Source organism: Amblyomma americanum, chromosome 4 (assembly GCF_052857255.1).
Source record: "Amblyomma americanum isolate KBUSLIRL-KWMA chromosome 4, ASM5285725v1, whole genome shotgun sequence".
Taxonomy (NCBI): domain Eukaryota; kingdom Metazoa; phylum Arthropoda; class Arachnida; order Ixodida; family Ixodidae; genus Amblyomma; species Amblyomma americanum.
Window position 1 is genome coordinate 78,404,393 of NC_135500.1, and position 14,588 is coordinate 78,418,980.

At 45.9% G+C, this 14,588-nt stretch overlaps 2 non-coding genes across 2 annotated transcripts; both read left to right on the top strand.

Moving 5' to 3' along the window:
• Positions 1 to 5,989: 5,989 nt before the first annotated feature.
• On the top strand, positions 5,990 to 6,060 carry TRNAG-GCC (transfer RNA glycine (anticodon GCC)). Its single transcript has one exon. It is a non-coding gene; the product is annotated as a tRNA-Gly (tRNA).
• Positions 6,061 to 14,075: 8,015 nt separating this feature from the next.
• Positions 14,076 to 14,146, top strand: TRNAG-GCC (transfer RNA glycine (anticodon GCC)). The gene has a single exon. It is a non-coding gene; the product is annotated as a tRNA-Gly (tRNA).
• Positions 14,147 to 14,588: the final 442 nt, after the last annotated feature.

The window sequence follows — 14,588 nt, forward strand, 5'->3', positions numbered from 1 at the left end:
TGCCAGTGATACGCTTGTACTGCGTCTGGAAGCACAAATGTCCAGTTTTCGGCGAAATCAAAATGCAAAACAATTACACCTCTCTTGCAGCTGTGTTTTTCTTCATTTATTGCTCTTGCTTGCACAGATCTAATATAGTGGCGGGGAATCCATTTCATGGTCTTTCTTAGAAATTCTCTCATAAATGATGAAGCGATCAGAGTTTTTTTTAACCAGCTCACCGTATTCCCATGTAGCAATCAACACCTCGTCCTTGCTGCTCATTTCAAAATTTTCCGAAGTGAAAATGCCATTTTGTGGACAGTGCTCACAATTCCTGAGGAAACATGACACAGTAGGTTCTTGGAATACGTAGAGACTCTGCATATCCTCGGGAGAAAGCGACATACCGGACGCGTTCTGCAGTCCCACGAGGCACAACTGAAAGTTTGCACAGCATACGCAAACACACACTTGCCGCTGTGGCGAGCCTTTCACCCACTCAGGAGGCAAGGATATGAATTTTGTGAGGCCAACCTGGGAGGCAGGGTGAGCTTGCTTGTAGAGCCTGAATGCTTCTCTCAAGGACCGCGCCATGAAGCATTTAGGTATCCATTCTTTCTCTCCCTCCTTTTCGATTCTCGCAACATCCTTTTTGTTCGGAGTCTGTCTAGAGCAATGAAGTTCATCCATGGTGTAATATTCTAAAACGGTGGTAATGTCTTCATGTTGTAGTTTACATCTTGTATATCTATCCTGTGTTGACCATACGCCTTCTTCATCAACCATCTTCTTCGATTTTCGGATAACGTACCTCGTTGCCTCTGGAATAACTTCCTGCACATATTTCATGGTTAGGTTGCGTGGTAGCAGTGTCAGCAGCTGGCAACGCTCTTGAAAGGACGTACACCTATTGTAGGCAGCATGTAGGTTGTCTTCCCAGCTGCTGCATTGTGCACAATTTTCTTCTGACGCACGTGAAGTCTCTGGGATGATATATGCTGCCTGTTTCCCAGATCGGATTTTCGTCACCGTAGCTCTTGCCACCTCTTCCTGGTTTCGCTTTGCGCAGGAAAGTCTGAGGCATTTTTTTTAGAGCGCTCGGTGGCTTTAGGGGCGAGATTTCGGAGGTAAGCCTGACACTTGAGTTTAAAGTTTCTACGATTTCTTCCCCAGGGTGGAATTCTTCGAATGTTTCAGTTTACTCTGCCTGCATATTATCTACGTCTTCCTTGAACCGACGGTAACAGTTCTGACAGATGAAGTCACTTTCTCGTACTCGGAGAGTTTCTTCGGGAACTAGTACCTTTTTGAGAACAGCGAAAGTGTGTCTCTTTATACTGCCAAAATTACGTCATTTTTCAATTCTCTGTTTGTGCCTTTTTGAGTAGTCGGCAAAAAACGTTCGCCGCGGAAATCTCTTCATGAATGCAAAAGCTAAACGCTTCCGAAGATAATCGCGGGACAGAGGAGCAGGTGACGGATGCAGGGCCCAGGACTGCTTTTCCAAAAAAGGACAGGCACAGATGGATGGATTTTTAACACAGGCTGCCCACCGTCGACACTGATGCCGTTTTGGTCTGGTGTACGAGCTGAGACTGAGATACCAAGTACGCTTGTAGAGGGAGCCCTTCAGCGCAGAGAAAACACATGAGTACAGAAAACGACCCCACCGGGTCTACCAGGCCTGGAAAACGACTCGCGAAACTCGAGATCCGAGCAACATCCGCTCACCAGGGCTATCTCGGTCGAAGGCTGAGGCATAACTGCCAGGCGATCGGTAGCATTTGGTTAGTTTCCCGTAAACACAATGTAAGAGAAAAAGTAATTTAGGACGAATCACTTCGCAAGTCTGTTGTTTAAGAGTAACTGTCGCATTGACCATAACCCCAGAGTGGTACTCAGTGGTACTCTTGAGGAGAGGATAGAAGAAAAATTCAAAAAGTTTTCCTGCACATTCGTGCAATGGTATGGGGTAGCGTCTTTGCAGGGAAATTTTCCTACATACCTAGCTATAGGAGCGGCTGCCAAGCGCGGTTCATCCGTGGAGCGGCGGTAGCAGTTAAAGGCAGTGGTTAAAGGCATCTTGAGAGTAGCGACGGGTGGATTAATTGTTTGCATAAACTACCCCTACACACGCGTCACTCCAAAAAAACGTGCTAAAATATGCCTACAGTAATTTAGGTCCCACTGTTATAACAGTACGAAAGCGAATAGGAGCTTTACACCTTTGATTGTAAGAGCAAAAAAAAAACACTTAAAAATTGCACTTATAAACTCAGCAACCGTAGCGCTTAAAATTTACCCACAAAAAACCAAAACTAAATCCAGCTTCTGACGATTGCGCATCCTAAGAGGGAATACTGAGCAGTCGTAGGGATTGAAATCGTGAAGTCTGCTTTTTATTTATTTTCATATTTTAAACAATATAATGCAACACTTTTTTGGTGCCTTCACATTATCAGGTATTGAGGATTATTCAGGCAAATTTTAATGAAATTCGGTGATGATGCTTTCTTTTTAAATCGAAATCAAATTTGTCATTTTTTGACGTTTTTAAACTTCGGCCAAGTTTGAAGCCATATTGAAAAATATCTGTCCATTGTAGAGCTACAAAACTTGTCTGAGGTGAGGAAAAATAGCTGAAAAATACTGAGAAATAGATTCAGTGGGGAGATTTTAAAGCATCTTGCCCTAAGGCTGCCCTGAAAAGTGGCTTTTTTGCACCGCATAGCTCCGGAAGCGAAGTTTGCGATTTTTAACTCAGAAGATTAACATAGCAAGAAAACGTTTTTTTATTTTTTCGCGTAGAATAAGTTCCAAAAAGGTACTTAAAAAATACTGATGTGCGGAAAAAATTTATTGTTAATGCAGTGATGCTCCAAACTTGTAACTTTGCGAAGTGGCAAAAACGACATTCTCCAGCTCTTGTGACATACGATTTTTTTCCAAGAAAACTACGGAGTTTCTTGCAAAACTAAGGTCCATTCGTTTGTGTGGACACATTTACCTATCACGTATAAAAATTTCATTTAAAACAAAAAATGGTCATGGGACCTCGATTACCGCTCTTCTCTGAACATGCCCAGTTGCTTTTTTCCAAAGCCTCCAAGAGCGCGTTTGCACGGAGAGACAGCTCATTGTCTTAGGCGACTTCAATTGTGTTCTTAATGCGCGCGATAAGTCAAGCATCAGTGGGTTTCGAGACAGGAGCACTGAAATGTTGATGAGAATGATTGAGAACGGAAACCTCGAGGATGTGGCTGAATGTCTTGAGGGTGCGCGGGCAGTGAAGTTCGCTCATTTTCAGGGCTCAAGCCATGCACGGCTGGACCAAATTTACGCATCAGTTGACCTTGCCCCTGAATGCAGCCAGTACGAAGTTGTGGGAGTGTCCTTCTCAGACCACTGTTTAGTTGAGTGCTGCCTGGGAAGTGTCAAGCGAAGCAAGGCATTTTCATGGGAAATGTGGAAGCTAAACAACACGCTTCTTCGCGACGATGTCTACTACCGAGCAGTAAAGGAGGAAATAGGAAAATAAACCCGTGCAAGAACTTTAAGATTTGGCAACAGTGGGAGCTAAGTAAAGAATCTTTAAAAATCAAGGCAATAGAAAGGGCCACTTGTATCCTGTATAAAGGAAAACAAGACGAAGCTGAGTTAAAGGCAATACTGCAAACGTTGCTGAAGCAGGAATGCAAAGAGCCTGGGAAATGAATAGAAGATGTCAGGAAAACAGAACAAAAGATATAGCTTATGGAAGAACGGCGTTATCGCGGAGCACTGAAGAGAGTGAGGGCGGAAGACACAGCTGCTGGCGAAGCGCCATCAAAACGTGCTCTCGGTTTAGAAGAAGCCCACGGTGAATGGAATCACATCGGCAAAATAGAATGGGGGGGGGGGGGGGGGGTATCTTATCGGCAGACACTGACCACATCAAAGCAGCCTTTAATGAATTCTACCAGAGGCTTTTTTCATCGCACCCAGTAGACACAGTCACATTTAAGCATCAGTGTCTTGGTGCAATGCCACGGCTGGACGAAGAAAGGAAAAAGAAAATCGAACTAGCAATAACTCAAAGCGAAGCAGAGTACGCGATAGATGAATTAAACCTCGGAAAATCACCAGGACTAGATGAATTCAGTGCAGCATTTTATGAAGAATTTAAGCATGAACTTGCCTCGGTGTTGTGTACAATGCCTAATGAAGCGTATAGAATAAACCTATTGCCTCCGTCTTTTTGGACTTCCCATTCAGTACTCATACCTAAAACTGATGATATAGAGTCTGTCTGTCTGTTGTCGCCAGGAAGAAAGGAAAGCAAAGTGCACAGGCCTGCCCACTGGCTCAAGCCGAGCCACAATCGCTACCACGTGCATATAGTAGGGGAGTTCAAAGACGGGATAGAAAGACAGGATAGAAAAGACGCGCGGTATAATGACCCCGGCCGATTCCGGAAACAGTGCAATACCGGGCCAACCGGTGGCGGAAGTGAAGCAACCTTCAAGCACTCCGCCACATTTCCGAAAATAATTCCAATTAGGGCCCGTATCAGATATTCTACGGGGTCCTTTCCCTCTGACACTGTACTGGACAGTGCCGAAAGGAGGTGTGATATAGAGAAATTACAATTGGTTACATCATATCTACCGAGAGCACTCACCAATGTGGAATACAAAATTTTTGTGAAGGTATTGGCGCGAAGACTGCAGACAGTGATACCAGATATTGTTGGACCCCACCAGACATGTGCAATAAAAGGGCGCACAATTTTTTCCAACTTTCACAAAGCGCGCAGTGTACTTGAAAGCGGCGAAATGGGCGAGTGGCCATGCTTCAGATTGATCTCTAAACAGCATTTGATTGTGTTTCTCATGAAATCTTGCTCACTGCTTTAGACCATGTGAACATCGGTATTGTTATCCGTGAGGGTGTAGCCCTGGCGTATCGAAACTGCACGACAAGGTTGATAGTTAACAAGAGTCGGGGGGCCCCCATTAGCGTGCAGCGTTCGGTGCGTCCGGGCTGCCCCCTCAGCCTTCTATTATTTTGAATTTACATCGAAACGCTGTGCATGAAAATAATAGAAAACAATAGTATTAATGCCTTTAGGTTACAAGCAGCTGAAGTTAAGTTGATCACAGTTGATCAGAGGAGCATAAGCGAAGCTGTCGGGTGTGTACGCGAGTTCAGCGAAGTCACCGGTAGCGGGGTTAATTGGTCCAAATGCCTCGGACTCTGGCATGGATGGTGGCCATCCCACCCTGACCATTTCGCCAACGTACCGTGGGCGACGACCCCGGGCAAGTATTTGGGTGTACCGCTCGATGCTTATCACGAAAACGAGGAATATTGGAAAGAGCAAACTAAAGAAGCACGTGACAGAGCTGGAAAATGGAAATGCACCATTCTCTCAATATTCGCGAGAGCTACAGTCTGCAACCTGTTTATTAGCAAGCTCTGGTATGTGATGCAGGTTTTTCATTGCTCTCATGTGAACATTCAGAAGATGCACAGTATTTTTGAGTCTTCATATGGGCTTCCGAATGGGAACGTTGCAGTCGAACGAACCTGTTCTGGCGGGTAAAAGTCCGGGACTTGGGCTAGGGCACATCTTTTTAAGGCAGCTGGTGAACCGTTTTTTTGTTTTTTCCCGACGCCACAGACCCGTTCTTGCGCACCGTGTGCCAAGTCAGGCTGCGGCGATTGCTGCCGGAGTTTGTTGTATCCACAGAAGAGCTCTCGGGTGGAATTTTCTGATACTACAAAAAGATTGTAGCAAGTGTTAGGTTTCTTTCTGCACGTTTATCCAGCGATTCATTGTACAAGACTTGAAGGAAAAAGTTGTACCATGATCTCTCTCTGTGATATTGTCTTCCTAGAGTTCATGTAAAGGGCCTTGTACAGCGGGGGGCCCGGGATGTATGTACATAGCATTTTGTGTGTATTTGTTTAGTGTTTTTTGGTTAAATTTTATGGGCCAAAGCCAGACAATAAAGGAAAAAAAGAAGCGTCGGTGGTTCAGTGGTAGACTACTCGCCTGCCACGCGGGTGGCCCGGGTTCGATTCCCGGCCGACGCAACCCTTTCCTTTTTGCAAAACGTCTAGCGCAGCTTCCAACAGCACGCTTACTAAACAAACTGAAGCACCTGCACGCAAGCCGTTTAATGTCCCAAAGCGGCACGTGGGCTGTGAGGAGGGCGTGGTAGAATATTCCCCATATTTGTTCAAACAACCTTGGGTTCCTTAACTTCCAGGTAACATCAGAACGTTACAGCAAGGTTGATTCCTTCATTTCGTCACAAGTTAATAGACTGTTCATAATTTCCTTTCGTGCTAAGCCTTCTGCAACATTATGTATGAAAGGTAATTTATTTTTATTTTTTCATTCACTCATTGGTACCTACATAACGCCATTATGGAACGTTGTGCCATGAGCCGTATTGGTAAGTGGGCAGTAATGAAAGTTCTATAACAATATAAAAGAGCTGTGGATGCAATCTATGGCAGGCATGATCTAACAGAAAAATTCCAAAGCACTACTAGTTGAGGAAGAGCTTTACTGTAAGAATAACGGGGAAAGTTCGCGAACACAGTTCTCGAAATATATTTGTAATGTTGCTTTATAGTTCTGCCTCAAAGATTATAACGACATTTGGAACACAGCATTAAAACAATGTTAGTTTCAGCGATGAAGTAATGTTTATAATAAACACCGAACATATTTGTTCATTATTAAAATTACCATTCGGAAAACAAGGTTAGCAATATTTTTACTTTTTACTATTCTGTGAAAATTCTGCGGATCTTTTTATGGTGCTTATATAGGAAAGAAAGTACATATTTTTTTTTTTTACTGGCTAATATTGCCGCTGGCGAAAGCTGCACTGACTTTTTTTGGTGATTCAATGGGATAATCATGTGCGTTAAAAAGTCACTTAGAATCAATTTGAAAGTCTTTATCAATTTGTTTAGGAGTAACGAACGTACAAATATGAAGACTGATATCAGCTCGTACAACGGCTTGCTATCGTTATTAAAACAGTAAGGCAAAAAATTCAACAGGCGGCAGACAAAAACGCAAGTGGAAGTTTACGTCCATGAACTAGGTCGACATGTTGAGTTGTTGAGCTGGGTTGTGCGAAAAGGCCTTGCAGCACATGGTCTGCGTGTTGATGGCGGCGACAAATCGGCAGCTCAGTCGTCGCCTGAACATGATACTTTCTTTGGCCTATGCACGGCTTCGTTCCAATGTGCTACGTGCATTTGATGAACCTGCTTAACCGAGCAACTCCTCTAGGTCGGCCACGTTAGCTAACAAACCATGATTTACCAGGCAGAAAAGAGGTGGTTGTTCTATGTCTGCAGATGCGTGGAAGCTAGCGGAACAATACCTCACATCGCACAAATGCGCTGCTTATCCAACAATGCCACTGATGCATGACACCCATAGCTCTCTGACTTCGTTTATTCCCAATTTCGACTGAGCTAACCCTTACTAAACGGTGAGCTACCTATGCCTCGCATGCCAAGAATGCTGATATTTCGGTTAAAACCGAATTTCAAGAACTGAATACGGCGTTGTTTCGTCGTCTTTTTCTCCGGCTGAAATCGAGTCAAGTGTTCGGTAATATCTGCAGTGCGGCGACTTTGTATAGCACCCGAGCGTTTCTCCATTTCACCTCCTTCGAAAGGCGGCCGCGACGGCCGGGACTTGTTTCCGTGGCCTTGGGATGAGCTGCGCAAAATGTGGGAAATGTTGTTCTTTTATTGCTGTGATTTACGTGAAAACTACCAGATTTTATCCTTACAACAGCCTGATTGAAGTTGTCGTTGCTGTTGGTGTTGTACTCAACGAGTTAATGGCGGATACCCACTGCGGGTGAGTGGCCGTGACACGGGTGGCGAATGACAGTCGCTTTAAATGGTTTTCAAACTCGGAAAAATAATAATAACAAAGAATAAGGAGAATAAAAGAAACAGAGAACAAATTGGAAGCTGTGAGACTAGTGGCTGAAAATGGGAATGGGGCTATACGTGCAGTGTTTCTGACCACAGACGAGTTTTGAACATGAGTAGCGACAAGATGGAAATCGGAACGGTTTCAGGACAGCAGCCGTTTCGTGTCTAAAAGGAAACTTAGAATGGCGGGGAGCACATTCCTGTTGCTGTCGTAACGGGTGTTCTAACAGGCACCTCCGTAAAGAGGAGAGTCTGCGTCAGAACCGCATTAAATGATCTATCGTTTCGAGTGCAGTGCTCATACTGCTTTATCCTTCCATTCTTTTGTGAAGACCTTCCTTCTTGTGGCTATCCCATGCGCTGCTAGGAAACATGCATTTTCATGGTTTCCGAAGCATTCACTTTATTAAACAGCATTTCTTGCGTCCTGAAAAATGAGGAAGGCATTTGGCGTACTTAAGTATTTGTGCATATCAGCTCGTTACGTAATTTGTGAACCGGTGAATTTACGCGTGAGTTGATGCACAAGGAAGGAGCAATACAAGTTTTCTTGAAGTGCGCTGGAATTGAACGCCAAAGTTTAGCGAAAAATTTGTACTCTGCAGCGGCGGTGAACGGAGATATACGCCTGTACCAGTCACAACGGAGCCATTGCTTTGTGGCCGTTGAGACTTCCAAAAAAGCATCCGCGTTGCCCCGTTTACACAGCACAAAAAATTCCTTGGAGGCACTTACATATTTCTCAAGTGCGGGAAGGGGAAAGCTGTTTGCGACTCATTGCACCGATTTTAATTTGCTGCGCTTTCAATTCATTTCACGACAGAGAAGAGCAGCTGGCGCGAACGGGACAGAGAGATCACGTGACCTAAAATATAACGGACGGACGCGAGCATGAGACATTGAAAGCTATCGCCGTAATACTCTGTGGCTTACGTAGCAAGCTATGTTACAGTAGCGCGTTGGCGAGAGGGTCCGCTTTTTACAACAGTTGCCTCCTCGACAAAGAGACGTGCCTCCGCTGAAGGCGCTCGCCGATTGCGTAACCTAGATAATAAGGGTATTGCGTAAATGCACTCGTCACTTGTAGAATTCGCCTGGCGACTGCAGCGTCGGCGTCGGTGGTTGAGAAGAGGGAGAAGAGGAAGAAGCCGTTCTGAGCGGCTGTGCTTCAACATGCTCCATGCTGGAAACAGCGCATCGGCCGTTGGCCGAGGTCTACCGACGTCTCAGGACACTACGGACTCGTACAAAGTTGTCCTTCCCCGATTGCCAACCGGTAATGTTGTCCTTAATACCGTTTTCCTGCATGCTGACCTTAAGGGTCGCCCGTACCGAGCACCTGACTTCCGTGACGCACTCGCACAGATATTGGATCTCCGGGAAATTTTGTGCATTGGTCAATACCAAATGAGCCACGTGTGGATGGTTACCTGCGAGAGTAGTTCTTCCAAACAGCAGCTTGTTAACAAAGCGGAGTTTCCTGTCAAAGGACTGCGGTGCATGGTGTTTGACGCGGATACTAAGAACGTCAAGGTTAAGCTCCTTTGGCTTCCCCGCTATATGGAACACCGGAGGATTGTGGAAGCATTAGAGCCTTATGGCACGGTCCAGTCTGGGGAGCGTGAAAAGTGGCGGTGCCCAGGGATGGAGCATATGGAAACGGCGAACCGTGAACTCTCCCTCACACTCAAGGATGGAGTGTCGGCTAGCACCATTCCACACACACTTAATGTTTATGGAGTGCAGGCATTAGTCCTTATCCCAGGGAGACCTCCACTGTGCCTCCGATGTAGCCGGGTTGGACATGTCCGGCGCCAGTGTCGCACGCCTCGATGCACTCAGTGCCGACGCTTTGGCCATACTGCGGAGAACTGTGTCTTGAGTTACGCTGACAGGCTGCGTCAAGGCCAGTGGTCACGGGAAGATGACGTGGCATCAGAACACATTATGGATGTGTCTGAGGTTGTGGACGCGACCGGAGAACTAAGTCATGAGCATCGAATAGATGGGGAACAGAAGACTTCAACACCTCAAAACAACACGGAATATGAAGCGACTGGCCATCTAGCATCCACGCCTCCAGGACGAAAACCGCCGGACCCGGGCCCCCCCGTGAGTGTTACAGAGACTGCTGTGCTTGCTGCACAGGAACACCTCGTTGCCACAGGTCAACGTCCGGATATGCCTCCTGTGGAGTCAGTCGAGGCGATACAGCCAGTGAATGCTCGCCGATCCTCCTCTGATGTTGATTCTGCTTCGTCGTTGGAGGGTAACGGTGTGACGTGTGTGGCGTCGATCTCTGGCGTGTCAGGTTCTCTGTCGGCTGTCAGTGTGGCAGCGAGTGATGTGCTCCCCTCGGGTTCGTGGGCCGAGGCCTTGGCTGTCTCAGAGGAAGACATGGACAGCACCGCACCTTTGAAACGTCCTGCAGATGCTGACGAGGTGTGTATCGATGGCGCTGACCAGAAGGCACAATGTGTAGAGGCCACGGGAAAGGTGATGTTAAAGAGGAGGGCGATGTCTGCCCGAGAGGCCGCCAATTTGGCGGCGGGCCATCACATTCCAGGGGATGGCGTTTGTTAAGACTGGGACCAAAATGGCGAGCGTCGCAGCATATCAAGTCGCTACCCTTAACGTTAGGGGTATGCGTAATCGTAGGAGGCAACAGCAGGTACGGCATCTCTTAAAGAAATGGAGTGTGTGTGTAGCCGCTATCCAGGAAACAAAGTTGTCCTCTGATGAAGAGACAGCAGCTGCTCTTGAGCCTTTTTTGTCGGAATACAGCATTATTGTTAGCCACGCGAGAGGCTTATCCGGAGGTTGTATGCTATTCCTGGCGAACACGCTAGAGATGACAGCCATGTCTTATTGCATAGATGACGAGGGGCGACTTATTTGCTGTGATCTCACAATTTCAGGTGTACAGGGGCGGATTATTTGTGTTTATGCCCCCACAAAGCAGCGCGATAGAAGGCTTTTTTTTCTGTCATTAGTTGAACATTTGTGCACGGACCGCAAAATTATATTGTTGGCAGATTTTAATTGCGTTTGTAGGGATGAGGACCGTTCAGTGGTATGTAAGAGATACGACCATAGTGCTGCATTACTTACCGATTTGGTTGCTGAATATAGTCTTGTGGATGTGGGGCAGGAAAAAGGCGACAGTATACATTTCACTCATTTTCAGTTTTCCTCTAATGCTCGCCTTGACAGAATTTACGTTTCTGTTGACGCATTAGCAAGTGTGTTTGGCTACTGGGTGCGGCCCATTTTCTTCAGTGACCACTGTATGGTGTCTCTTCAGATAGGAAAGTACACTCGGCATGTACTTCACCCTCGATGGGAGTTGTGGAAGATGAATAACTGTCGGCTCTCAGACGAAATCTTTCAGCGTGCTGTACCTACTTGTTTGAAGGACGTATGGTCACGCCGTGATCTTGCCATTTTTCAAAAGTGGGACTTGTTTAAACAGGAGATCAAAAACTTGGCAATTGAGGCCTCAGCAAGAATCGCTTTCCTGAAGAGACACCACCTTCGTGAGCTTGGGCGCACCCTAACGGAGCTACATGAGCTAGAGAGGGTAAGCCCGGGTGCCTATCTCGAAGAGATTAATAACGTAAAAGCACAGCTTCAACAATTTGCGACAGACAGATATAAGGGGGCCTTGATACGATCTAGGTCCCGAAGGTTTCTTGATGAGCAACCTTCTCGTCGGGCCCTGAGTGATGAAAGAGAGAATGCTCTTGCGAAGGAAATATTGGAAATTCAGTATGGTGATTGCACATACAGTGATGCGCCTGGTATTCTTGCTGCTTTCTTCGACTATTATCGGAAGCTGTTTAGCAGGTGCGAAGATCCAAGTCAGGGTTTCGATTACAGTTCCTTGCTCGGAAACTTCCCTCGACTTGATGATGAGAAGTGTGCTATAGTGAAGGGACCTATCACTTTGGATGAAATTCAATCAGCCATTTCTGCCCTGCAGAGCCAGAAATCTCCTGGGCCAGATGGTATTACTAGCGAATTCTATAAAACATTTGCGCCTTGCCTAGTGCCTGTTTTGATGGAAGTTTTCAAAGCATCTTATGATGTGGGTGTCCTGCCTCCCACTTTTTATTCTTGGCACACAATATTAATTCCCAAAAGCAAAGATACTAATCGGTTGAAAACTGTTGAGGGATATCGTCCAATTTCCCTTTGCAATGTTGATTTCAAAATTTTTGCCAAGGTTCTTAGCAGTCGTCTGCAGCTCGTCATTATGGACTTGATAGGTCCGCATCAGGTCTGTGGTATTAGAGGCCGCAGTATTCAAACACATATCCATATTTCACGTTCAGTATTAGAGACAGTATCAGATGAGATAGGCCAAGTAGCTCTGATTCAAATTGACTTGGCTAAGGCGTTTGATAAAGTTCGGCACGATTTCTTGTTCACGGTCTTGGAGAATGCAAATATTGGTGACGTCTTGCTCAAAGGCATAAGGCTGTGCTATAAGAACTCCTATACAAGGGCTATTGTTAATCAGGAGCTAACGAAACCAGTACCACTAGAAGCATCTGTTCGTCAAGGATGTCCACTGTCTCCATTGTTGTTTGCCCTATATCTGGAACCCCTCTGTCTCAGTATAATTAACAGCGCAGCTATCCGCGGTTTCTCTCTGGCTCAATGTGAAGTTAAAGTTTTAGCTTACGCTGATGATGTCGCCTTCTTTTGTTCAGACAAAAAGAGTGTACTCGAGGCTCTAAACTTGACTAAACAGTTCTGCGATGTATCAGGCGCGGCTCTTAATTTAGAGAAATCCAAAGGCTTTTGGTTGGGTCATTGGGGAACTAGGCCAAGCCACTTCGGTGGTATATGCTGGAACTGTAGCCCTCTTGAGTACCTAGGCGTTCCGCTGCACCAAGTTCGCAACAGTACAGCCTACTGGGATTCACAAACTGTAACACTACGGCGGCAAACACAGGCTTGGATGGGTAGGGAACTCTCAGTGTTTGCGAGGGCACAGGTCTGTAACATTTTTTTGTTTGCAAAGCTCGCGTATGTCCTTCAAGTCCTGCATTGTGCGAGGAGGAAGGTGCAAGCAATACATAGAATATTTGCAGCATTCGTTTGGCGCTCTCAATGGGAGCCGATGAGGCGTGACAACTTGTTCCTTCCCTTAGAGGGTGGTGGAGTGGGCCTTGTTCACCTGTTCGTGCATCAACTCGTTTCCCGTTTTTTCTTTTTCAAATCGGCAAACGACCCGTTTCTGGTAGCTGTGCTCATTAGGCGGCTTAGTTTTCATTTGCCTTACTTATTCGCACCGACTGTGCAGGCTCGTGAGGGGACTTTATGGCGATTTCTTAAGGAGGTTGCTGACACTTTCAATTTTCTCACTGTGCGCTTCTCTTTAGATTACCTGTATAGCCTCTCGAGAAAGCAGATGACCCAGGCTCTCACTGAGTCTTTGTTCCCTACACCATTGTATCGGCTGCCTTATTTGGGGTCTTTGGACATCAATGTTCTAAAGCGTGTTAGGCGGATGTGCATTCAGGCAGCCGCTAAAACGTTCTTTTTCAAACTACACACAGCGACGCTGCCTGTCAAGACATTTCTTAATCACAAGGGGATGTTTGTAACCTGGAATGTGAATTGTCGTCTGTGTAACGTGCCTGAGACAATTGATCATTGCTTCATCCTGTGCCGTGATGCCATGTTCTTTTGGGACATACTACAACGAACTCTTAAGAAGGACATTGAAATTACACCATACACTATTAGATTTCTGCCTGTTGACAAAAACTCTGTTGTGCCTTATGACGTGTTTGTGTTGATGGGACTATTCAGTCTTTGGAAAAGCCGTATGATGGACAGACATGCCGAGCCACCAAGATCGTCCAAATCTGTGTTTCGGGAACAGTGTGCGTTGGTGAGGAGTGTATATGCTGCTCGCGACGAACCTCCAAGCTGGCTGCCGTGCCTAGATGCTTGTGTGTGCCTCCCTGAATTTTGATGTTTTGATGGGGATGCAGTGGTGAGTTACGGCTATGGGGGGGCTCATATTAAGCAGCCCGGTAACTTGAGACGCGAACTAGTCTGATTGAAGTTTCCTCCTTTCTACAGAAGTTCTTCCATGCAATAAAGAAAAAAAAAAGTCGGCGTCGGTGGTTGAGTGGTAGAATACTCGCCTGCCACGCGGGTGGCCCGGGTTCGATTCCCGGCCGACGCAGTTTCTTTTTCGCGTGCATTTCGACGGAGCTCTTAAGCTAGAACACCAGGCGAGCCTTCAACTTCCGTGTGGCATTAATTCGATCGGTGCATTAATTCGCTGTTGCTTTAGAAATAGTTTCTGGTGTTTAACATCTTAAAGCGATACGCGGACTTTTACGACGGCGGAGGAGTCCACGTGAACTTATATCTCCTGGGATTCTTTAACGTCAAGGTAACACCAAAACGTTGCAACAAGGTTGTTTTTTCTTTGTTTTCTTTAAACACGTTTTCTCCGTTAAGAGGATCATTTTTTCTAACGTCTCAGCAGCATTATTATTTACCGTTCAAATTAGCTTTCCCTATGCGTATTCCAACATTTAAACTCCATAAATGCAGCATTCTCTAAAATAATGAAATTAGCATGCAAGAGCGTGGAAGCCCGCTGATTGTGAAATTGCAGA